The 25,420-nt window shown below is 40.9% G+C and overlaps 1 protein-coding gene across 8 annotated transcripts in view; it reads left to right on the forward strand.

The window, feature by feature from the left end:
• Positions 1 to 25,420, forward strand: part of ARHGAP32 (Rho GTPase activating protein 32) — a 196,859-nt gene that overhangs the window by 32,936 nt on the left and 138,503 nt on the right. Inside the window, exon 1 of one of the 8 annotated variants that reach the window (XM_077306407.1) lies at positions 18,918 to 19,244. The exons of the other annotated variants lie outside the window; for them this stretch is intronic. The gene's annotated coding sequence lies outside the window, so the exon portion shown is untranslated. Of the gene's footprint in view, positions 1 to 18,917; positions 19,245 to 25,420 lie in introns of those variants that run through there. 8 annotated transcript variants of the gene reach the window in all.

Below are 25,420 nucleotides of genomic sequence, written 5' to 3' on the forward strand. Positions count from 1 at the left end.
CCCCCAGCTACTTTTTGTATATCGGTAATGGAAACCAAACAGTATTTTTCCTTTGAAAGCAGCGGAATTTTGGGTCTAAAGTCTGAAATGCTATACTTAAACTTAATTAGTGACATTTTGTAGTTCATGCTTGCTTGAGGTTTTCAGGTGTTATGCAGGAAACTGTTCTGTGGTTCATGATTAGTGCTTTCATAATTCCTGTAAATATTTAATGTTTTACACTGAATAAAGATGTTACACCTTTTCTTCATTGGTCAATGATTTACGAGTTCATGATGAGATGTTATAATGTTTATAACGTGATGCGAATGGGATGTTATCCATGTATACCATGACAGGATATTTTGTACCGATATCACACCTAACAATCCATGTATATTTCTTAATAAAAGATCTGGAATGTTAGTTTTAATGAAGTTATTTCAATAATATATTTGAGACAACATGATAGTTAAACAGATAATCCATTGTAGAGTGAAAGGGATTCATAATGAACTTCGATATGGAGTGTGATCCAAAAGGCCATAGCAGGATCCCAGTCGTCTAAAGAGGAGATGTGGTTGCTTTGGTAAATGGCCACATACCTTGAGCTGTCTTATGTACTATGAATTAGTTAAAGCTTTTAGGAAAGAAAAAAAAAATGCTGGTTGTAAACTGGCTTTTCATCCGGTAAAGAATGCATGATTTATGGGGTAAGGAAGGCTGACTTTTTTTTTTTAACACCAGAATCAAGACTGCTCAGTTTCAATCTGTGGATAGTTCTTACAGAGAGAGCTTCTATTCAAAAGGTTTGGATAATTGATTTTTTATCTTCTATAGGTAGCTAATAACAGCAGGCCAAAATGGCTACCCTTCGAAGCAAGGGGAGTAATAATTTGTCTTAATGTTTCCTGAATATAGTATGATATCACTACTGATTTTATGCACCCGTTCCCCAGCTGTGCGTATATGGAATGTGGCCATCACAAGATCAGATGAGCTGAGTCTTTACATGGATGAATAATACAGGGATGAGTAGCACAGCTGCTCAGTAATATCAGGAATGTGTAAAGAACTGAAAAATTTGTTATGCATTGCATCAGAAATGTTCCCTCGGAAGGGCTCTTTTGAGATAGTCTTTCACATCCTTTAGCGATGGCTTCAAAAAAGAACAAATTTATTCTAGAGCCCAATTGTCTGATTATATCCAGATGCTGGCACATTTACAGCATACGTAAGTGACAAGTTAGGTGTGGGAAGAAAGGCAAATGAAGAATCCTCAGCTCCTGTGCTCTTCCAAAAAATGTTTGTGTAGTTTGAGGTGCTCTTAAATGCCTTTTGCCATGCATCTTTCATTAAAAAATTTTTTTTTAATGATGAAGTAAAATTCAGCAGCAATAATACCAACCTTGCAGTTGATGTCTGTCATCTTTCTCTTCCCAAAATATAATTTATTGTCAGTGTCTCTCCTGCCAGATTGGCATTGAGGTGTTGATGCTGTGAGCAGGGAAAGAGAGGTTTCTGTCGTTGCTAATCTTGTGACTCCTCTACTTTCCCAAGTCAAAAGACGATCCCTGTTGATTACATTGAGGATTTTTACAGCATGAAGAAATGCAATAGATATTACTGTTCAGAAGCATTGATTTTGCATTAGCATCTCCATCTTTAAAATACTTACAGTATACATTTAGGTAAGCAACAAGTTTTAGATAATAAAGTGCTTTGTTTTTAATGTAGAATTGCCAAATATTTTTCATAGATATTTTGGTGCTACATTGTTTGCCAGGTAGGCCCTGCACTGTCTCTCTCCCTTCCTTCCCCTCTTTTCACCCAGTTTTTTTCATCATGATGAGGTACGTGCTCTGTCCCCAAATAAGCTAAAGACCGTTTATGCACTGGAGGTTTCATGCTGGGCTGCAGGCCAGAGTTTTAGTCGTGGCAAGTTGCCCCACCTCTTCCTGCACCCGCACGGGGGGAGCATTTGGCCCGGTGCACCTCATCCACCCCCGATTTGTGTTCCTGCATGGAAGCTGGGGCAGTGAAGTTCCCAGTACATAAACGGTCAAAGAAAAGTAAACAGGGAAGGGGAACATTTGGGTTGATTTGGGCTGCTTTTTGACAGGGAGCACCTTACTTTCATGGTAGAGTAGCTGAACTGAAGAGGTCAGCCTGAATTATGTGACTAGTTTACAATTACAATGGAATCCCTGGCATAGTTACAAAGAAATAAGGCATAATCTGTCCAGAATGGCTCCTGAGTGTACTTTGCCTCCTTATTCTGCATGGAAAAGGATGTACTCAACAGAATGAAATGGAATAGATGGGTCACGTAGGAACAGTTCATTTAGAAGCAGCAGAAAAATCTGTTGTAGTTTTTCTACAGCAATGTTGATACAGCTTGAGTAATATGATTTTTTTTAGGGAAAATGAATCTTAAGTTTGTTGCATTGAGGGCCCACTATTGATTTAACTTTATTATAATCAAAGTATTATAAACTCTTATGTAACTTTGCAAATGTGAACAACTTTTTGAACCAGTCTAGTGGAGCAGTATTCTTTGAGCCTCAAATGCATTGCACAGGCTTGTTCTGAAAAAGGAAAGTTCTAAACTGAAATTCATTACTAGACTTGCATCCCTTAAACTCAGATATGGCTGTAATATGGGTTGACCTAATCAAAAGTGCAATACCTTAAAGCAGGGGTAGTCAAACAGCATTCACTGGCAGGGGCTTATGGGAATTGTAGTCCATGGACATCTGGAGGGCTGCAGTTTGACTACCCCTGCCTTAAAGCCACATTTCCCATTCACCTATCATGGAGAACTCTATATTAGGGTTAAATGGAAGAGCAAACAGGTCAGGGATTGGCAAATCAGCAGCAAGATTGAAATTGTTTCAGTTCCCCTCCCCCCCTGGTCATTTTGTTAATAGGGTTCTTAACAGAGGCACCAGTAATACATGACAAGATAATGGCTGAAATCCTGACATGGTAGGAGATTGTTCCTAGTATGTAAGAAAGGATTGTTACCTTATCAGATGGGTGTTTGTGTGAATGAGCCCAATTTCCAGACAGGATTTGGAGGTACACAGAACAGCCAAGCATGGGAGATAAACCTATCTTCTGCTGTTTTGCATGTTGAGCCCTATTGGGAATGTCTGACTTTGATTTGAACACCTGGCTAGAGGGGATTATGCCCCCAAATTGGATTTAGGCCACATACTCTGGTTTACCTATTCTTTTGACAGAATGAGGGGAGCCAGTACAATCTGAAATTAAGACAGGCATAGCAGTTTGAAAGATAAATCAGAAAGATGTTATAAAGAGAAACCAATGTACAATTATGCAGTCAGAGTAACATGCAAGTATCTGACAATACACTGCAATTCTAAAGAGCTCATAAATGCTTGTTTGCAAATCCAGCACCTGCACAGTTGATACTGTGCAATGAATGTCTCAGAGGAAAAAGGATTGAAGCGAGGGGGTGGTGGGAGACATGAAAGTTGGAGGTATTGCCTGTCCTTTTCTGCACTGGGATATCGTCTGGTGTGGCTTATGGTCTTTGGCGCCCAATGATCCTGGTGGACCTTGAGCATGTACCATTCTGAAGTTTAAGAGTCTTAGGGGGGACTGCTTGGGGAGGGTGCAGTATGAGAGCTGGAGTAGCAGTTTGACTGATAATCCCAAAACGAATCCAGAGGGCAGACAAGGGTACACAGACACGATTCTGAAGCTGAGCACACATTCCAGTAGCAATGACTGTTGTATTATTAAAGATATATATATTTCCAATATAAAACAGCAGAATAATTTATTGTTATATTGGTTATGGCATTTTTAATGTTGTATGTATTCATAAACACTGTTATGCAGCACAGCGGGGTTAATGAGAAATGAAAGCCAAATGGGTACTGTGTCATCACAGTACTTCAATATCAAAGGAGAGAATCCATAACACTTTTCAAAGAGAATCAGAAAATACATCCATTAAAGAGAGCACCGATCTTTCGTCTGTAAAGCCTGCATTCTATTTTTAAAAGTCTACATAAAGTTATTACTCTGCTTTTAAGAATGGAGACTAAATTGGTAGACTGGCTTTTTATGGTTAGATTTTAGCTTTAAACAAAAAACAACACATTTAAAACTAAACAAAACAAGCATAAATCAACCAATTTTCTTTTTTCAATGAGTTAATTCATGTATTAAATTGGAATCTGTACAATTGCCCTTAATTATAATCAAATCAAAGCGAAGCCTAAAGTAGGTCACATGTCTTATCAAATAAGGCACACTGAGACAATATTTTGCTTGCATGGTTGGTCTTGAAAGATTATTCTGAGGTGTTTCAGCTGCTGTTTATTCAAGGGCTATTCATCTTTTCCTCCAAATATGTAGAATTATTGTGAACCATAATGAGTGTTTTCTTGAGATAGGAGATTTACTGATTTTCTTCTCAAAATCAAGAGCAGCATGGAATTGTGTATCCCCTTCATTTTGTAAATGTTCTAGATTAAACATTTTATAGCACTCACTCTTCCCTTGATGTGTTCACTGTAGATATTTTTTAATCCAGTAGTTATGACATATGATAGGAGTTCCCAACCTTTTTGAGCTTTTGGCACCTCTGGAATTTCTAACACAGGGCGATAGGTGCAGCAACAAAATGTCTGCCACAGAAGGTGGAGTAAACCACAAAGTAGCTGCTGCAGGAGGCAAAACCTCACAGATGGATCGGGGCAGGTCGGCGCTGCTTATATTATTAGATCTCTCAGCAGCGTTCGTCACAGTAGATCATGAGCTTTTAGCTCACCGCCTCACCGATGCCGGGATCAGAGGGACTGCCCTTCAGTGGCTGATCTCCTTTCTCCAGAATTGCGGACAGAGGGTAGCATTAGGAGAGAGCTCATCAAGCCACCACCAACTGGCTTGCGGAGTCCCCCAAGGGGCAATTCTCTCTCGCAATTGGTCCCTTGCCGCCGGACTACCTAATCAGGAGGCGCTTTGCGCCTCCCGATCCGCCCCCCTTCCACATTGCCTGCAGGCGGCCGGCTGCTGCCATTTCCTCTGTCGTGTCCCTGCCGGCTGGTTGCTCCCTCGCCAAACGCCCAAGAAGGGCCAGCCACCGCGACAACTGGGCCCAGCACACACGCCCGCGGCTCCGACACCAGCCCCTGTACTGTGGACACACACCCCGCCCGGCCTCCGACCCGCCACCCACACTTGTGGTGCTGCGGCCACCGCCGCGCCCAGCGCCGCCGACACTCGCCTCGCCACCACTGTCACCTCCTCCCACTAACAGGTACGCCACGTCGCCGGATGGCTGGCCCCAGCCCGAGCCGCCCCTGCCCCAGCCTGACTCGTGAGCCCCGCAATGTCAAAATACAGTTTATATGTAAAAAATGAATCCAGTACACATAATGGTGGCTTTAAAATGTTCAACTGATTTATATTTTATCTATCAGAACCAGAACATCGTGTGAAAGAACTGGCAAATGGGGAGATGCCATATTATTTCTATTTTATCTTGTTTTGTAAAATTTCTGTCTTGACACACATTACAGTGAGTCATTCGTATATAAATACAAAAACTAAGAATGGGCAATATGTGCGCATTTTTATTGCAAATCAGGGAGGAAATGTCTCCCAAATAATAAAGACTTGTTAAACTAGGGACATACTTCTTTTAAAGATGGTTGCTAATGATACCTAGTATAATTATTAAATAATCTCAAGTACTTAGCGTCATCCTAAACAGACTTCGGGGGCTTAGAAGGAAATAATTCCAGGGGATGACATTGTCAATGGAATTAAATAAACTTTATTTTCATATATTAGCAGATGAGAGTTGGGTTAAATAGTAAATAGATCCCTGAATATGCAAAAATCTAACTCTGCTCCAATCCCATAATGCTTAGGTGAGTAGTATTACCAGCCAGCATGGTATAGTGGTTACAGTGTCAGACTAGAAGACCTAAGCTCAAATCCACCACCAATTGGTAGAATGGGCTCCATGAGGAGGGTTGTCAAAGGGTTGGGCGCTTCAGCTGCTGAAGCGTCCGTTTGCGCCCGAAGCAGCCAGCACTGTGGTGCAGGGGGGGGGGAGGAGGGCAGCCTGGGCGCGCCAGGCAACGCATGCACTGCCCCTCCCCCCATGCCGCAGTGCTAGCTCCTTCAGGCGTGAACATTGCGAAAAATCTTCAGATGCCACTGTAAGGCCGTTTTATTTGCTAGGGTTTTCAGTACTGTACTTTAGGGGTCCCCAGTGGTTATGGGTGCTGTGGCAGCTATTGATAACTTTTCTGTTGCCTGCTAAGTAGGTGAGTCCTGGTGGATTTTTCCCCTGGCAAGCCTTTTCTGATTGGCTATAGGAGATTTGACTGGTGATTTGATTGGCTGTGCAGTTTTAAAGAAAACATGTCATTTTTGCAGCCGCTGCCATGTCAACACAAGGGTCTTCACTGTGTAACTGAAGTTAAACTTTAGCAATAATTTTGTGCCTGGTGTCACCTCCAGTGGTAGGCATTTTGTGGGTGTGACTAGTATGCTGTTTCAGAATTCCAGAGGTGCCTACAGGCCCCCAAAGATTGGAAGACCCCTGGTATACAGACTACAGGGATGTTATATGGGGGTACTTGGGGCTTTGTTTTCTGTGTTTTAAATTATAATTTGTAAGGCCTTGAACAACAAGGAAGGGTTGGGATATAAATGTTTAAATAATTTGCCAAAATGTATGGTCATTTTAAAGGATATAAGATAGGCAATATTGTTTATATACCTATGGTTCAGAGCCATACAGTTACAGAGCTAATGTAATACCAAGTAAGGTCATATTCTATTGATTTCATGGAGGATTTGAAAATTGCCTGGTTTATACAAACATAAGATTCAGGCAGAAGTAAAAGCTACTCTGTGAAACCACAAGAGAGTCAGTGAACTGAATTTAGGAGAAATGTACTTTTCCAGTATGCTGCAAAAGGTATTATGGTGAACAAAATGAAATACTGAAATAAATAGAAAAACTACTACATTTTTAAAATGCAACCCTTTGCTTCAAGTGGGTATCTACAGTTTTTTGATGGTTGGGAAGATTTGTATTTTATCAGCAGCAAGTGGGGAAATTACATCCAAATTTGCTATTCCATTTTAAATTCTGGATATTATCCCTTGTGAGTCAGTACAAAATGTAGAGCAAATGCAATCCTTTTTTTCTTAGCTCAATGATTATTAATTGAGCTGGGTTAGAAAATGAACTGCAGTATATCTACCCCCCCAAAAAAAAAATACACTTAAGGGAGAAAGGCTAGCTTGCTTTGCAGCCATAAAATTCTTAATTAAAAATAAGCAATTAAATACCTTTTACTAAGACAAACAAAGTAACACAACACGGTGTGAAAACTTTTGAGTTCTCCATATTTTTCTTAATAATGCTTGAAATTAAACAAAAAGGTATGGAGAAAAAATCTTTTTCAGGATATTATCTTTCTGTTTTGCTCACTTCAATGGACACAGAAAGCAACTCATATAAAGTAGTACCCTTTACAGGAGTAGTCAAACTGCGGCCCTCCAGATGTCCATGGACTACAAAAGCTGGTAGGGGTTCATGAGAATTGTAGTCCATGAACATCTGGAGGGCCGCAGTTTGACCATGCTTGCTAGCATGTTGTTAAATAGACACAAAACACATACATTTTCCTACTGAAAATATAACACCCAGCCTCTGATGCCAAGTAAAAACACACATCCCCTAAAAGGCTAAGAACAACAGGGAAAAAACTCTTAGTAGTCCTTATATTAACAATAATGGAGATTAATTTTAATTGATCACTAAGTTAAGAAAGCAATATAAACCAAATTGTGGTAGTTTGATCTAATGAAACTTGCCAGTTTCTCTTTCCTTCAGTTGAATTGTCATTTTCATTGTTAGATACGTGCTAGTTTCCCCCAAAGTAGACTAAAAAAAGGTCTGACGCGCCTTCTGCTGTAATAGAGGTCAGTTTTGTGTGAAAATACCAGCTGAACAGAACTACATTTCAGTAACTAGACCTTGTCATGTAAGCCTCCACGATTTGACACCTAGATGGTTACCAGTTGGATCTCTTACGGTGCAGCTCCAGGAATCTGATCAAGGTCTCCGCCATTTCACTGCAACTTAAGGAAGAGGGAAGGGAACGAAAACGGGACCGTTACCAGTATGCTTATGATACTTCAGATCTTCTGATGTTGAACAAGCATAGGAAAAAAAAATTGTGGCACCCCAGAGAATCCATGCAGATTATTCCTCGTGATGATCCTCCTGGACCTTTGGTGACCTACCTGTCACTGGTTTGGGAGCCAGGGGTGGTTTTGCTCTTCCTTGACTGATCAGTTCCGCAAGGCGGTGCTAGAGGGACTGCTGCTTTTAATAATAGCATTAATAAGTAATTATGAGGTAATACAACTAAGCAAAGCCCCCCCCCGCCCGGCCATGTGCCCCCACACATCAAAGAGACATGCTTAACTCAAAATTTCCTTCAATACTTTTTTTTTGTATTTGTATCAGTATTTATCTACACTAGCATGTACACTGTTGCATACTGGCCCCATGACAGCAACAGCCCACAGCAAGGGTGGTCTCTCATTACAAAGTTGATCCAGCTGCTTCAGCACTGCAGTGTCCCTCTTGGCTTCAGCAAGCAACACAAGGCCTTGTGATGACAATCATATGCCTTTTTTGGCCCACGCCCTTGCACATTTGCATATAGAAAATAAAATTGACCCTTTTGCTCCACGTTGCCTTCAGCTGGCCTGTGAAAGCAACATTTGGGATCCATGCAAGTTTTCTTAACTTCCAAGTTAAAGTATGCTCTACTCAGGACTATTCTCTACTGGAAAGTGTGCATCGCTGTCCATAGCTGTTCCATTACAGCTTTTAGTGTTTATCCTCACCTACACTCAACCGCCAAGCAACGACAATTCTAAAGCATCCACATAACAGCACTGACTAGAAGAAGAAGAGTTGGTTCTTATATGCTGCTTTTCTCTACCTGAAGGAGTCTCAAAGCAGCTTACAGTCGCCTTCCCTTTCCTCTCCCCACAACAGACACCCTGTGAGGTGGGTGAGGCTGAGAGAGCCCTGATATCACTGCTCAGTCAGAACAGCTTCATCAGTGCTGTGGGGAGCCCAAGGTCAACCAGCTGGTTACACGTGCGGGATTGCAGAATCAAACCCGGCTTTCCAGATTAGAAGTCTGCACTCCTAACCACTGCACCAAGCTGGCTAGAAAGATCTCACGTCGTTTTTTTTTTTAAAAAGTTATGATTAAATCTTGCCATATTCAGAATGAGCATTGTCGTGTGTCTGTTACTAAATCAAAAGTAGTGTGACTAATGAGATACTGAATGTGCCAGCACTCCATGGGGCAGGGCTAAATTTAACACAGCATGAAATTCATTATTTAAAAAGTGCTTTGGATAATGAGATTTTGAGGGCCAGGCTGAAGAAGCTGGATGTCATATTTTGCCAAATGATTTTCTCAAATATAATCCATGAGAAGATGGCAGACTGAAGAAGGTGAAACACCAGTGTCACTTACTGAACGCTAATTCAGATCCAGTGAGTGCAGAGCAAACATAGTGTATTGGAAGGGAGGAGGAGGGGGCAAGGTTTTAAGCATAACTGACATTTTAAAAAACACTTCTTGTCCCTTTCTTTTAAATGTTGCCCAATTATCCAAACCTGCCCTGACCTGGATAACCCGGACTAGGCTGATCTCATCAGATCTCTGGAGCTAAGGAAGGTCAGCCCTGGAGAAATAGTTGGATGGGATCCCTCCAAGAAACAACAGGATCATGGCACAGAGGCAGGCAGTGGCAAGCTACCTCTGGACAACCCTTGCCTTGAAAACTCCACAGTCTCCCTAAATCAGCTGTGAATTGATGGATATTTTCCACCCCCGCCAATTATCCAATGGTTCTGCACCATGACCATGGTTCTGCACCAAATCATAGTCGGAGTGTTCTCAGATTGTAGCCCACACAATAATGCTGAAATATTCCTCTCCACGTAGATGGAGAGCATTGCTTCTTCATGCTCAGTCTGAGGCAAGCCATTGTCACATGGTTTTCTTTAGTCCATTAGAACAGATTTTTGATGTCCTCATGGCTTTCTTCTCAGGAATATTTTCCCTTTAATTTAGCCTTTCTTCCCTGTTCTAAGTTTAGGCTTTCGTTTCTTGAGTTTCAAATAGTGGTTATTTGTCCTTATTTTATTTCCTTGGATAATGATTTTGTTCCTCTGTTTTAAAAAATTGCTGAAGTTGAAGCCAGAGATAGTGCTGTGAGTAATTTCATCACAGTTTTCCACTTTTGAGTATTTTTTGTTTCAGTTTTAGCTCCCCTCCCCTCCCCCCGCCAGATTTTAACTTGTGGTTTCATTTCTGTGTTAGGTGGACATTTGGCCTGGTTTTATTCCCTTGGAGAATTTTCTGCATATTGATGTTGCAAGGATTGGGAGACCAGAGATAGTTCAGTAATTATTCCCTTTGCAGCTTTCTCTGTAGAAATATTTTAAGCCTCATCTCTCTGCTTTTAGCTGACACTTTATTTCTGTGTTAGCAGTAGATACTTATTTGTTTATTCCCTCTGGTATATTTGCAGAATTGATCAGCTTGGAATTGCCTATCTCATTTCATATATACTCTTATCAGCAGTCTTTTGTGCCACCTCCTGTACAATTCTGCCCTTTTATGTTAATGTGTGTGACTTTGCACCTCAGTCTGCCTCTGTCCCATTTTCATAAAATCACATAATTTCTGTTCCTTCACTGTATGGAGCTGATACAGTATTTCCATATCTCCCTCTTGGCCCCTATGATGCTGGCTGATTTTTTTTTTTTAAGAAAAAGATTTTTAAAAATTTGTTTCTTAAGAACAGTAAAATAAAAAGGTTAAAAAAACCTTAAAAATTCAGAAAGTAATAAAAAATTCTTTAAAGGATGTATAAACTAAAAACAAATATATCAAGTGATGGCCGATCTACACATAAGCTTCTATAAAATATTTCCAAATATCTAAAAATAAATCCATACACAGTGGTTGTCTGTTTGACATGTGTTCAAATATTGATAAAATTGTAAACTCAGTGCACTGATTTACAGGGGGCGTGAATTTATCTCTCTAATGTTGTAGTAAACTATACACAGTAGTATACACTACAGTCCCATATACATTTATCCAGGTAACTTTGTGATTCCTTTTGTACAGAGCTACCCTATTGGCTTCATAGAAAAAACCCTGTTGAATAATTCAGTTATGCATAATTTGCTGAAAGCCAGGTAAGTGGAAGCCTTCCCGATCTTAGCCAGGCCATTCCCCGAGGCATTTATAGGTTGGCACACACAAAGAAGGCCCTGCTCAGATGAATGAAGCTGTCATGGTGGACCATATGGTGAGGGATGATCTCCCAGAGGGAGAGAAGGAAAAATAATTGTGTGGAAAGAGTACATTGGGGGAAGGAAGAGCAGCAAAGTGGGCAGGCAAGCAGAAATGAGATGAAAGGAGCAATCTAGGTCAGTTCAGAAATGTCACATGTTATACAGAGGGTCTTATTGCCAGGAAAGTGTCCTTAGGATGTGCAGCCAAAGGGAAGGGCAGGCAGGTTGCTGTCCAAGAAAGGAATGACTTCATTGGGAGACAGGGAAGCAGGTAAACACCCCAAACTTGAATAGTGGAGTGTGCAAAGACTAAGAAAGAGGGTGAAAGTTTCAACAAAACTAAAAGCAAGCCTGTTGTTTTGGGTCACAACAGACTTCTTGTTGTTTTATCGGGAGAGGAAAATAGTTAACAATTTGGTTTCTATGGTTCTCCAGCCTAGCCTAGAAAATTTGGGTAGTGGAAGTGAACCCGGAGAACGCGCTCCTTTGAGTAGTTCCTTTGTGGCTTTAGCCATTTTTCTTTTAGCGTTGAAGTAAAGCTGGGTTTTTACTTATACACTCCATAATTGTCAAGTTAAAAGACATTTTCTATTTGGCAGTGGCATTTAAGCTTATGCTGGTTTCTGTTTCCTTTGTGCGGGAAGATTGCATACAAACATGAATGGCAGCATTTACCTCCTGAAAGGGCAGAGGGCAATGACATTGGCAGAGGTTGAAAGAAGCAGGAGGGTGCTGTGGGCACTTGAAGACCGAATGGGCACACGTGCACGCACACGTGTTTGCGGAGAAAGGCAAGCAGTTCAGACTATTTTATCTGATGGAAAGCAAAGTATGGAAATAATGGAATTAGTCATCTAGCGAGTGTCAACTTCTCAGTTAGTTTCCACATATGCAGGAATGGCATGTTAATAGCAGAATGTCACAAAATCTGTCTCCTTTTTCTCTGACTGCGTTGTGCTGGGTGCATGAAGCAAAAGTTAAATTAAGATGCCAGCTTAAGATGTGCCGCCATTTTTTCGATGTCAGGAACAGTTTGAAGCCCACGTGCACATAATTTTTGTTTGTCGTTATTTCAGAGATTGATTGTTTGGACTAGAAGATATTTTATTGGAGTATCCACCCTGATCGTCTGCCTCAGAAATAAATTAACTAGCATATAGCAAAATGCTCACCCCATGCATTTGAGATATTTCACGCCATGTAAGAATTTACAGTTTAATAAAACTGCCATTTATTGTTAGAAAGAATGATCGTGTTGGATATTTTATTCTGATGTCGATTTATAGAACCTATCACCACCCAGATAGCCTCAGAGATAAATCAGTATGCCCATGTCATCCAGACTGCCCCCACCCCATCTATACTCCCATTTTCCTATGTAGAGCCTGTTAATTTCAGAGAAGGCTTATTTAAGAATACTGGTGTCCCAGTGCTTTTAGCTGATTTGAGTATTATTGCATAAGACCATTAAAGCTTTCATCTAATCTAAAATTTTCAAGCTTTTTGAGCTCTTTTTTTGTGTGTGACTGGCTTGGTTATAGATGCCTTATAGGTGCCTGTTCTTAGCTGTGCAAGTTTTCAAAAGTCGGGTTCTGATTTATCCTGCTTTTTGTTGGTGTTTGGATTTACTTGGTCACCTGATTTACTTAGGTTCTGAACTGATAGCTCTGCATTTCTTCCCTATTGCCTCCCTTTTTAAAAAAATGGATGATTCTTCTTCATCATCAGTATAATTTAATAAACAGTGTGCAGGCAATAAATAACTTAAAGTGATTAATTGCTGACGTGCCTGAATCATGCTCTAGATATATTTTCCGTTGTGCTACAGGATAGGAGAACCAAGATATTAACTATTCATTCTTGGAAAGGGGGTTTAAAATACTGCTCTTTTACTTGCATAGCCATTCTCATTGTTGAGGCTTAAACATGGAGGGTTTCACTAAAATAATTCAGAAAGGGAACTTAAGCACCATTGCAGTGAATCTGTAGTAGCTTAAATCATTCTTGTGCAGGCTAAAATGTGGACATCTGGGAAAGATAGCCTTCCAGAAGACTGGGTGATGTTACATTAAATGTGTTGTCTCGTTATGGATATTACCAGACCCCAGGAGGTAGTATGGAAACAAACATAGGGACAAACACCCCCCTCCCAGTCCATCTATACACAGAAATGATCCCTAAGTACTTAAAATGACAGTTATTAAACACTTAGAATTAAAATGGAAGATTAAATGCTAAGCCACCAATATCCTCTGAACAAAACTGTCATCAGAGTTTACGTTTTTTACTACTTTTTGGTGCTAGAGCTCATTAATTACACCTAAGCTAGAAGGTGTGACTTCCAAGAAACCTGGAATCCATCTGCCTAGTCTCTGCAGAAATATAGCACAAAAGGACTTAATTGGAGTGCTGTTTATGACTGGTGGACGTGCCTTTTTCTTCTCTTTCCCCTCTTGAAAGCGGTTCAGTTTGATAAGCTGACGAACTTCAGCTTGCAGTGATGTCTGAATGCTGATGTTTGGACAAACTGTGGTTTAATATCAAGTTACGAACCTCTGTTTGTAGGAAGGAGACAGTAAGGGATGGAGAGAGGTGTATGTGGGTTGAAGTCTTACATGTGCAATTTCTGTGACACAACAGTGATTTTTAATCCGGATAAAATCTTGGCTAAGAACACTGAGTACGTGGAAGGTTTAAGACGGCAGTATTCAGGTGTCCATTTCATTGCTGCTTTGCTCATAAAATATTGCACAAGTGTACTACTGTTAAAAACAAATGTTGCTGTGTAACTGTAACTTGGTGTAGTTAAAATCTGCGCCAGGAATTTCAACACTAAATTCAAATTGCTGCCTACTTCCTACTGAAGTCTGTGGCAGGGTCAGTCAGTCATTTTTACATTCCTCAACCAATACAAAAACAATACAGAATAACAATTGCAGTTCAGAGTGTAAAATATACAGTCCAAGTATCAAAACATGTGATGTGGCAGGGTTCAGGCTGCTTTTATTGCACTTTAATGATGCTCGATGCCAGAAAATTTATCCTTAACACTATTTCGCTCCCTTATATATTTGGGAAACAGCCTCCTGGGAGGAGACTGTCCAGGGCCCTGTCCGTTCAGGTCCACCCTGATTGGCCCTCCCCCTCCAGCTCTCAACCTCCCTCCTTGCCTGCTAGAAGCCTTGTGGCTGCTGCCTCCATTGTCGCCCATGACAAGGTACACTCCTGCTGGGAGGGAGCTGGGGGGGGGGAGGGTGGAGCTTCCCTGCTGGCCGCAAAGCTCTGTCACCACCGGCAGGCAGGGGCCTTTCCACTCCCTTTCGCCCGCTTTGCGGGCCAAAGGGAGCCACACCCACCCTCTCAAGCCCTCCTGCCTGCTGCCCCTTTCAAAGCCCATTTTAAAAAAATGGGCTTTGATACTAGTTTTAAAATGTTACGGCCTTGGACAGAACCTTGCATAGTTTTGTTGGGAGTTCTCATATAACCATATAACTTTTAAGATTAAAGCTCTTGGGAGCTAAATAATTGATGTATCTTACACTCGCAGTCCTCAAGTGTTTTGCTTATTCTTTTTACGCGTGGTATTTTTTATCGCTTTTAAAATTCTTTTTATTCTTGGCATCCTAATTCAATCATGTGGAGTGCATTAAAAATACATATGTAAATATTTTCCCCTCCCTACCGTGCTGCATCTTCTTGTACACTTTGAATATTTAGCCCACCTGAATTCCCAGTTCTCAAGGACACTGTTTTAAAAGCCGCATTTAAAATGCCAAATGTGAACCTTTCCACCAAAACGAGCACCTTTGTATCACTCCTAAATACTTGTACTACTCGTCTTATTTCTGAAAAACACTCAGGCTCTTTCATAGAGTTTGGAGAAAGAAAATTAAGAATGATTCTGCAGGGCCAGCTGAAATCATTCTTTAGGTGATATAAAATCCCCAGCATGTAACCCCCCCCCTCCCCATTCTTGACATTTAGGGTAGAATATATTGAACAGTGCTTGCACAGGGGATACCTTTACCTTTTATATTGAGCAGTCTGTCTACTGCAGGACAGCTCTTTAAGAGCCAGTTAGGTGTAGTGGTTAGGAGTGTGGACTTCTAATCTGGCATGCCAGGTTCAATTCTGCGCTCCCCCACGTGCAACCAGCTGGGTGACCTTGGGCTCACACGGCACTGATAAAACTGTTCTGACCGAGCAGTGATATCAGGGCTCTCTCAGCCTCACCCACCTCACAGGGTGTCTGTTGTGGGGAGAGGAAAGGGAAGGCAACTGTAAGCCGCTTTGAGCCTCCTTCGGGTAGGGAAAAGTGGCATATAAGAACCAACTCTTCTTCTTCTTCTAAACCATACACATTGCATACCTTCACACATCCTTGATTATTGCCCACCATGCATTGTTCATCATGGAACTTGGTGCCTATGTCAACTTCCATGCTTATTAGTTACATAGGACACTGATCAAGATTTATATACTGAATGGTGAAAAAAGTGCATTAATGTGCCACAATGATTAAAGGATGTTAAACAACAGCATGAAATAATCTTGTGCATCTTGACCACTACTGGGAGGGTGGTAGAGCATCTGCTTGGCATGTAGAAAGTCCCAGGTTCAATCCTTTGTATCTCCAGTTAAAACATCTGGCAACAGGTGATATGAAAGGGAGCTGCTGCTAGTTTAAGTAACCAATACTTACTTTGATGAACCAAGGTATGATTCAGTATAAGGCGGTTGCATGTATACTACAGCTCAGTCTGTAAAATGGATTAGAATTTCAACTGTGGCTTTTTATGGGTTTTATAACCGTTATTTTTATTGTGTTTTTCGTAATGTATTTATATTATAAGCTGCCTTGAGTTCCAAAAGGGAGAAAGCCGGCCAACAAATGTTTTAAATCAGGGGTAGTCAACCTGTGGTCCTCCAGATGTCCATGGACTACAATTCCCATGAGCCCCTGCCAGCAAATGCTGGCAGGGGCTCATGGGAATTGTAGTCCATGGACATCTGGAGGACCACAGGTTGACTACCCCTGTTTTAAATAAATACATAATAAATAAATAAATAAATAAATAAATAAATAAATAAATAAATAAATAAATAAATAAATAAATAAAAGAAATCCTCAGTTATACCATGAAAAGGTGAGAAATAACCATTCAGGCAATATGAATAGAGTGATTAAAACAATGTTAAGAGGAGGTTAACCAGCACTGGCTGATGTTGCACTTATTCTCACTGATGCAGCCAAGGAAGCCACTTTCTCAAGGCTCGGCGAAGCCATTGGGTATAGTTAAAAGCTGTTGTAAGAGCTAGTTAAACCAAGACATGGTTCCTCCAACATCCTGGTGCAGAAATTGGGCTCCATGAGCATGTCCATGTGTTGAAGGAGAAAGAGCTGTGACTCTTGAAATGATAACAACAGAGGAAGTCTGATTTCATTTATTGAAACTAATCAGGATTAAATCCCTTTTTCCTTTCCTGTGTGTACATGATTTGAAATGAGACTTTGCGTATTCACATTGGGCTATAGACATGTGTTTCTGCATCCTGTTGCTTGTGTTAGAGAGTGCAGAGTAGTCTGTTGCTCTTGAATCTGTCAATATATGATGGAGCAACTGAGTGGTGAGTCTGTTAGGTATTTCCTGGAAAGATCCTACTAAATAATGAGTGCGGCGGAGGCAGTTTTATGTACATAAAACAACTTTAGCTTTTCAGTTCACCTAATGGGTCCAGCTATCTCTTTCTGAGCAAGTATAAGCCATTCAAAGCTTCCTTTCTTCATCTGCCACAAACACGAGGAATTTGTTGTTTGTTGTTTGGATTTAAGAAGCAGAACTAATCCTGACCTACTTCGAGGCTTCTTCAAATGTCTCTTCAAGAGGAAGTTCCCTTGGGAAATTCTCAGAAATGGCTCCTGCGAATGTCTAGAAAGCCACAGCGATGGTATTACATCACTGGGCTAATACGGTAGGTTGTCTTTTATTCCAAAGTTATAATAATTATTCCTTCCCATGTACTTTGCAGCCCATTTGAGTACAGTTTGATTTCTGAATTGGGTTATGACGTACTATGGCAGTGGTTCTCAACCTTCCTAATGCCATGACCCTTTAATATAGTTCTTCATGTTGTGGTGACCCCCCCCAACCATAAAATTATGCAAGTGTTCTTTCGCAGAAATTAAACTGAAAGTGACCAATGGCGTGAAGATCCATTGCTCATGATTGTATATAAATTGGTTTTTTTTCAGGGTTTCTCAGTTCAGTTCTGCTTCATGTCCCACCATGCTCTTTTCTGCTGCTCCTGACAGACGGAATGCTCTATCTCAGGGGTAGTCAAACTGCGGCCCTCCAGATGTCCATAGACTACAATTCCCAGGAGCCCCTGCCAGCAAACGCTGGCAGGGGCTCCTGGGAATTGTAGTCCATGGACATCTGGAGGGCCGCAGTTTGACTACCCCTGATCTATCTCTATCTACCCTGCAAGGCTGTTGTATGGATGGCGCCCCCGGCCAAGCTGCTTGTCCTGCTGTGACCTCTATGAAAGGGTCATTCAACCCCCAAGGGGTTCCGACCCCCAGGTTGAGAACCACTGAACTATGGATTCATGACGTGTTGTGAGCGTGGCTTGTCTTTGGCTGGTAGCGTCATGCCAATTTTCCTAACTGGATTGAATTCCTGTGCCTTTTATAGATTATAGCGAACACTGCAATTTAAGGTATATTCCTTCTATTGCATAAAGTACTGAAAAACTGAAGCAGATGTGTCCAGCTCTATGCCATCGAGTGATGGTCTCGATTTATAACACAACATAAATAACAGCAAAACTGGGGAGATCAAATTTGTTCAGTCATGGAAGGGCGTCTGAGGGGGGCCCAGCAGATGGAACTTGGAAGAGTGAATCTATGATTTTGTTTCCAATTGGACACTTACATTTATGCAGTATAACAGTCGCTGGGCTGTTTGTTGTCTTCAAGACCCCCCACCTTCTGTGGCACAAGTTGATTCATACGTCAAAAGTAGAAAACCAGTTTATATGCCGCAGCAAATTCAGAAAGTGCCATAAACACAAAGGTATCAAAGTGCATCATAAATATTAATAGTCTTTCCAATGCAGGTAGGACCTGCGTAAAACAGCAAGAGCTGAATTTCAAAGAGATTAAGTGACCTGTTCAAGGTTAGGTTTCACATTTGTACAAATTCAGTTCTAACGTTTATAATATACTAGATTTTGTCTGCAAAGCTGTTAAGACCACGTATCCACCAAATAAGAAACCCACCAGGTGGATGAATATGCCTCTGTGTGTGTGTGTGTGTGTGTGTGTATCTATACTGTGCTACACTGTGTCATTTTACAGTGCAGGAATATAATTCCAGTATCCTTCATACTTCAGCATGGAAAGGGTTACAGCTGAAATGCCTTTAGCAGCCTGGAGAAACTGTGAATCATTGAATGAAGAAAGACTGGGAACCTGGTGTTGCAAGCTGTTTTTACGGTTATCCTCGAGGATTTTCACCACAAATGTTTGAGGAGGTTCTGCTCATTGCTGACATTTTTTTTAGTCTGCCAGAGGTGCAAAGCAGTCTGTCTGTCTATCGTATCATTAGTGCGGGACTGGGAGGGAATGGAGGAGAATCAACTTTGTTGCTTAGCCCTTTTCTTTGGCTTCTTGTGCATTCACCTCTTCTCACTGCTTGTAGCCAGCTGCTTCTGCAGAGAGAGAGAGAGAGAGAGTGTGCAGCATGTAGGGAGGAGAGCCTGGAGAAGCTGCCGCTGCTGCTTTTACCAATATCTATTCAGCAGCTTCTACTGCAGGGGCGATAAGACCTGGAGGCAGCCTTGATGAATCTGAAAGGTCAGTACTATCAATAAATCACCCACAGAAGAATATTTGACAGACATTTTTAGCCCTCTTCTCATGAAATATTTCCAGCAGATACGTTACTTGTCTCTATGGAAGGTATTTTTCATGCTGTGATTGAGCCAATAATCACGTAATAAAAATACAGCCTCTGATACCAAAAATTATGTAGCTCTTTTTCATTAATGACCATTTGAGTGCACGTAGATAGAAGAAAAGGGAAAAGCGTAAACCATTCAGGCATATAAATATGGAGAATGAGCAAAGGTAAAATTTATGTCCTTTAATATCTTTCATTTTTACTTAATTATACAGTCTTATTAAAATTAGAGAAGGTGTACTTATGACTCCGCCCACACTCACTGGTGATTACTTTTAACACTTTGTACTTGGTGTCAAATACATTACCTTAATGTCTGAATAGACTGCACATGATAAAACATTGTTTCAGATTGGGTCATACCAAATTCTTGCATGAACTAAATTATAGTGCTATCTGGTATTTGTATCTGCATCGTGGATTTTTCCTTTTAGCACTGGAGCTTTTAGAAACTGTAGTGTGAGCTTTGGCATTTGTATAGTTAATATTCTTGTGGAAAGAGGCTGATATCTCCAGAGTAAATCTTTTCCTTCACCTTGGACTTACATTAATGCTGCGACTGATGTGAAATAAGCCCATTGTTGTCATACTTCAGCTTAAATGTTTTCTTGCAGAGAACATGCAGGGTGGAGTGGCTATTAAACTGAAAACTTACCTCTGCTGGAGCAACTGCAACCTCCTACCTGATTTTTAAAGGAAGGTTCTTTTGCAAGACCAAAAGTTATTTATGAGCAAAGCTCCAGGAAGTAGGTGGCTTTGAGCACTCGTATTTCAGTCTATATGTAAATATACAACGTTCTGTTATCTTGTTATGTGGGCTTCACTCACTTGAAGGATTCAATGGATAACTAACTATAGATCGTCTTTAAATAAGTGCTTTGTTTTAATTGTCTAATAGGTATAAGTTGTCCCCCCTTCCCCATCCAAAACAATAAGGTTGATAGACCCATGTCTGGTATAAGTTCACTCTTAGGGCATCCGGCTGGTGTTGCAAAAGAAGATATGAAACAAAACATTTTATGCTAGCATTAATGTGGCTGACCTTCTGAATGATCAATAATATTACAAAGTTCTATGCTCTAATTCTGTGCATGTATGAATGAAGGGCATTTATCAATGCAAGACACCTGGAATTTATGCAACAAATGATTTTCTTGATACATGGAAACTGATAACAGCATTTATGAGTGAATTAAGATAGCAGTCTTGACCAGTACACGAACGGGGATGCTAGCCCATACTTTTTGATCTTGGAGAAAATAGTGCATATATCCCAATCTCCTCTCCTTTCCCCTCCGTTCTTTTGACCTTTCCTCTTGCAGTAATGTTCCAGGTGTATGGTGGCACCATTTACCCTGAGAGTTGCCAAGAATAAATTTTTGTTCAGAGCTCTGAGCTTTTGAAAACCTAGATAGGATTCAAGAGTGAGTAAATCAGTAAGTCAGTTATCAGACCTGAGCTGATTAAAAGCATCAATCAGATTTTAATGTCTTCACAATTAATTGATTGTAAATGGCAAGAACCAACAGCATGCTTGAGCTTTGAGATGCAGCATCCTCTGTCCTGGCCCCTTCCCTATGCGGAGTTCAAACACAGGGAGCATTAAAGGATGATTGTGAACTGGACCCTGTGAATATGCCATGGGTGTATCCTACATCAGTGCATGGAACTGTTTCCTTCACAGACCTTGGAGACATTCCTGGGTTACAGTTATTTGTGCAGAGGAACAGTCATGCAAGTGGGTGGGTGGGGGGAGAAGGCTAGCGTGGTGAAGGTATGTGTGTGATACTGCCCCTTTTTCAATAGGGGAAGTCTTTTGATGCAAGAGAAAGGAGGGGATGATTTTATCTCTTTCCTGTCCTGCTCCCTGCAGCACCATAGTCATTACTATGACCCCAAGGAATTATCTTTCCAGAATGCATGAATGGAGAACACACTGGAAAACTTCCTGGGCCTTTTGTTCATGGATGGCTGAATATATGGCATTATATTTGGTAAATATCTAACATATAAGCATGTTTATACTGCTTATAACTATGCCAAGTATTAATCTTAACTTCATTAATGTGCACAACAGACCTGCTGTAAAGGGTGCTACAGTTCCAATTCTATAAAATGGAGATTGCGCAGAATTATGCGAGATTGGAGCATTGACAGATCAAAATATGCATTGCTAAGAGATGCTCAATGTAAAAAAAAATACTAAGGTAATGGGAGTCCTGACTGTCACCCAAACTATTGCTCATCCTTAAAGCCATAAAGTCGTTGTTGTCCTCCTACTCCTACTACAGTGGCAGGAGACAAGTAGATATAAGGGCAGAAGGATAGGGCCAGTGAATAGCTGCGACTGCAACCCTTTGTGAAATGGTTATAATTCTTTTATGCTTATACTCTGCTCCCCAGTGAGGATGCAGTGCAACTCTCAACATTCTCCCCTCCTCCGTTTTATCCCCTCAGTCTAAGAAAAAGTTATGGGCCTAAAGTCACTCAGTGAGCTTCTTTAAAAGAGTGAGGGTTGGAATTTGGAACCTGCAGATCCTAACCCAATGCCTTTTTCAACCTTTAGACTGTGGAGGAGTCCCTGAAATATTTTTCAGGCATTGAGGAGCCCGGGAACTGGGTCAGAAGTGTCATCAGATATAGGGGAATGGCTGGGGAACCCCTGGGGAGCTCTCATGGAGCTCCAGGGAGCCCTGGTTGGGAATCCCTATCCTAATCTTTATACTGTGCTGGATCTTAAAGTCAGGGGTCCATCCTCTTGCCAGCCTCTAGCTAATCCTGTTGAAACCTTTGGTGCTTTAGCGTGCTGTAAATTGTCCGTTAATATTTTCCAAGATGATTATCAAAACTATTGAGCTGATTCTCCATTGGATCAAGGTATTATAACTGTTTTAAATATCTGGGTGAGCACCAGGAAGAATGTGCAACACCGCTGGAATACTCCCCTAAATCAAATGGGTTAGTTTTCTTTTTGACTGTCTTGTTGATATCTAAAATTTGGGATTGCACTCTCTGTTTATTTATAAAAAGTTAATCAGCTTTCCTCCAACAAGCACCCAAAGCAATCTGTTTTCTAGCTACAATCAAGAGACCAAACAATGAAAATACAACTTGAAAAGAGCAAGGAATTCGTGAAATACAAGAGCTGTTGATGTATGAACTCTGTTAAATGTCTAACAATGTGACTACTTCTGCACTGCGATGACCGAGTGCCCCATCCCAGCACTGCTGTCCCCTCCCCGGAATTTATTTCATATGCTTGGGCCTGTGGCAAGGCCTTCTCATTTCATAAAGAAAGGATAAGTTCATATGGGTGCTGTTGCAGATGGGCTGTCCCTATGCTGTTTATCACTTAAAAGCCCATAACAAACAGCATGATTTTGGCTTGGTAGCACATAGGCAGCCACTTAAAGCATCTGTCTGTCTTAGTAATTTTTGTACAAGCAGTTCTGCTGAAGAGCCAAATAGCTGCTTGGTATTTCTAGAGGATTCAGAATTGGCATCAGCAAGCTTCTTTAATACAATCCTGTAGCCAATGGGACACTGTACTTGCAGCAGCTCCCTGTCATAAAACAACTGTTTTATCTTTTTTGAACTACGCTGCTAAAGTGGCTGACTTCCAAACTAACACTTGTCACATATTTAGCTGCATTTAAGGAAGTGATATGGCCTAGATTTAAAGTGAAGTGACATTGCCACTAGCACTATATTTCCCCCTGTAGCAATAGTTAGGCTCATTTAGTAAATCAAAGTGAGTAAATTAGGTTGATAAATACCGGGTTGGGTTGGATTCTAAGCTCTGCAAGCTCACAAAAAATTTCCCCACCTTTCCCATCCTGCTGCAGCCTGGTCGATCTTGAAATGCAACTTCCAGGAGGGAGGGAGGGAGGTTGGTGGGCGCTTAGACATGGCGCAAGGTGATGTACAGTGGGCATGGCAGATAAGCATGAATCTTGTACAAAGAGTTGGGTATTTAGGATCCATCCTATTATCTGTAAATACTGTGTTTTCTAGGACTTCATTCCTGTTGCCAGTCTTGGTGTGTTCAGTCTTCAGATTCTCTAAAAGATTAAGTTCCTTAAATGATGATTTTCTTCTGTCAACAGTAGTTGGATGAGTACTATGAGCCCAAAGGAAGTACCAGTTGCATTTCATGTGTGTGCTGTTTTCTAAAATGAAATAGTTTCTCTAAACAATATTTAAGACCACAGTTTTCTAACATGAAATAATTTTGTTCCATGGATGAATGAGTAGCTTATAAAGATGGTCTTATGATGTTTAAGACAATGGATATATTGAGCTGTCATGAACCAGCTAAACAAGAACAAGATTCTACCATCTTCAGGCTCATATCCTACATCCTGCCTCTTTTCTTCTCCCTGCAACAAATTGTGGTTACTTTAAAAACAGGAAGTCATGTGAGAGGAAGAAGTGAGGATGAACCCCAAGGATTTCTAAAGCTCATTTCTGGCATGTTCTTTCTTCAGTTGTTAGCAACCAATGACTGGGATTCAAAGAGCTACTTTAGGCATGGATCAAGGGGTCTGTTTAATTCTTCCTTTGAATAAAATATGTCCACATGCCAGATCATAAAACTTATGAGATACCCCTCAGTTACAAATGATATTTACCATGTTCCTGGGAATTATGGTGGATGGGGAATGCTGTTAAAAATTTAAACCTTTTAAGGGTAAAAGTTATACATGTGTTTGGGCTCAGGGCAACGAATTGCTTTTTGCTCCTTTATTTGCTTGTTATCTTAGCCCTATTCAAAGCACCTGTATAGATAAGGAAAATAGAAAAAAATCAGCATGCACCTATGCACTCTGCTGATTAAATTTTAAATTAGCTCACATTTGTTTAACCATAGCTTTTGGATGGCATCCTAAAGAAGGGGAGGTTTACACATCTTTGAGAAAGCACTGGTGCTTGGGTTGACTTCAAGAAGATGTCAAGAACATTTTTTCCCAGACCCTCAAAATATTTTACCCAAAGACCTTTTGTGTGTGACAGAGAGGCTGATTTTGTGAAGATTTAAGGGGGGGGGAAGGTGACAGTGCATGAGCGATAGCGTTGTGGGTGTCCTGCAAGGTGCAGGGGGTTGGACTAGATGACCCAGCAGGTCCCTTCCAACTCTATCATTCTATGATTAAAGATAATCCAGTCCAAAGAGATAGCTGCTGGCAGTTCTTACCATTCCACTTTGGAACTGACCCTTGTTCTCTAACGTTCATGTTAATGGCAATTTTTGAACCTCTTGTTGTCGATGAAGAGCGTTGGGAAGGGAGTATATATCCCAGTCAGTCTAATGAAAGATGCCTAATTCATTTTATCTTGGAGTCTTGAAGTCATCCCTCCTCCTTCAAGTTATTTAAAGATAACATCACATTATGGATGTATGTGAAGCTTAATTTCTACCGGTTTGCTCTTTTACATACTCTTCACTCACCCTCCATTTCACTGTGACTGATTTAACATTATATTTTAGACAGAAGCGTTTTATTTGCCTACAGCCTAGTTGGGGGCCAAGTTCTGGCTCATTATGGAAATGCAATTATTCTTGTCCCTTTGTAATCATTTTGTTTTACATTCCTATATCTTTTCTGTTTAAAATACAGTGTCCTGAGATGTTCCGCTTCTATATTAAATGAATAACTGGCTGTCTAATAGGGCAGGGGTAGTCAACCTGTGGTCCTCCAGATGTTCATGGACTACAATTCCCATGAGCCCCTGCCAACAAATGCTGGCAGCGGCTCATGGGAATCGTAGTCCATGAACATCTGGAGGACCACAGGTTGACTACCCCTGTAATAGGGCATATCTAGATAGCGCATTCAGACAAAAAGAGACAAAATAAGCTGAGAATAGTAGCTGATTCAGTAGTAGGTGAGCCTTCTGGGCTTCTGAAAGCTTACATTTTGGGCAGATACAGCTAAAAAGGCTTTGCCTTGGCTTAGACAGAACATTGAACTGTTGCTATTACATTCTGGTTAGTTCATGAGGCCAGGAGTTGACTTTCAGATATCCATTCAGTTCTTGGTTTATCTCAACAAATGCCCTTGATTGTCTT

The sequence above is a fragment of the Paroedura picta genome, chromosome 12 (genome assembly GCF_049243985.1).
Source record: "Paroedura picta isolate Pp20150507F chromosome 12, Ppicta_v3.0, whole genome shotgun sequence".
In the NCBI taxonomy this organism is placed as follows: domain Eukaryota; kingdom Metazoa; phylum Chordata; class Lepidosauria; order Squamata; family Gekkonidae; genus Paroedura; species Paroedura picta.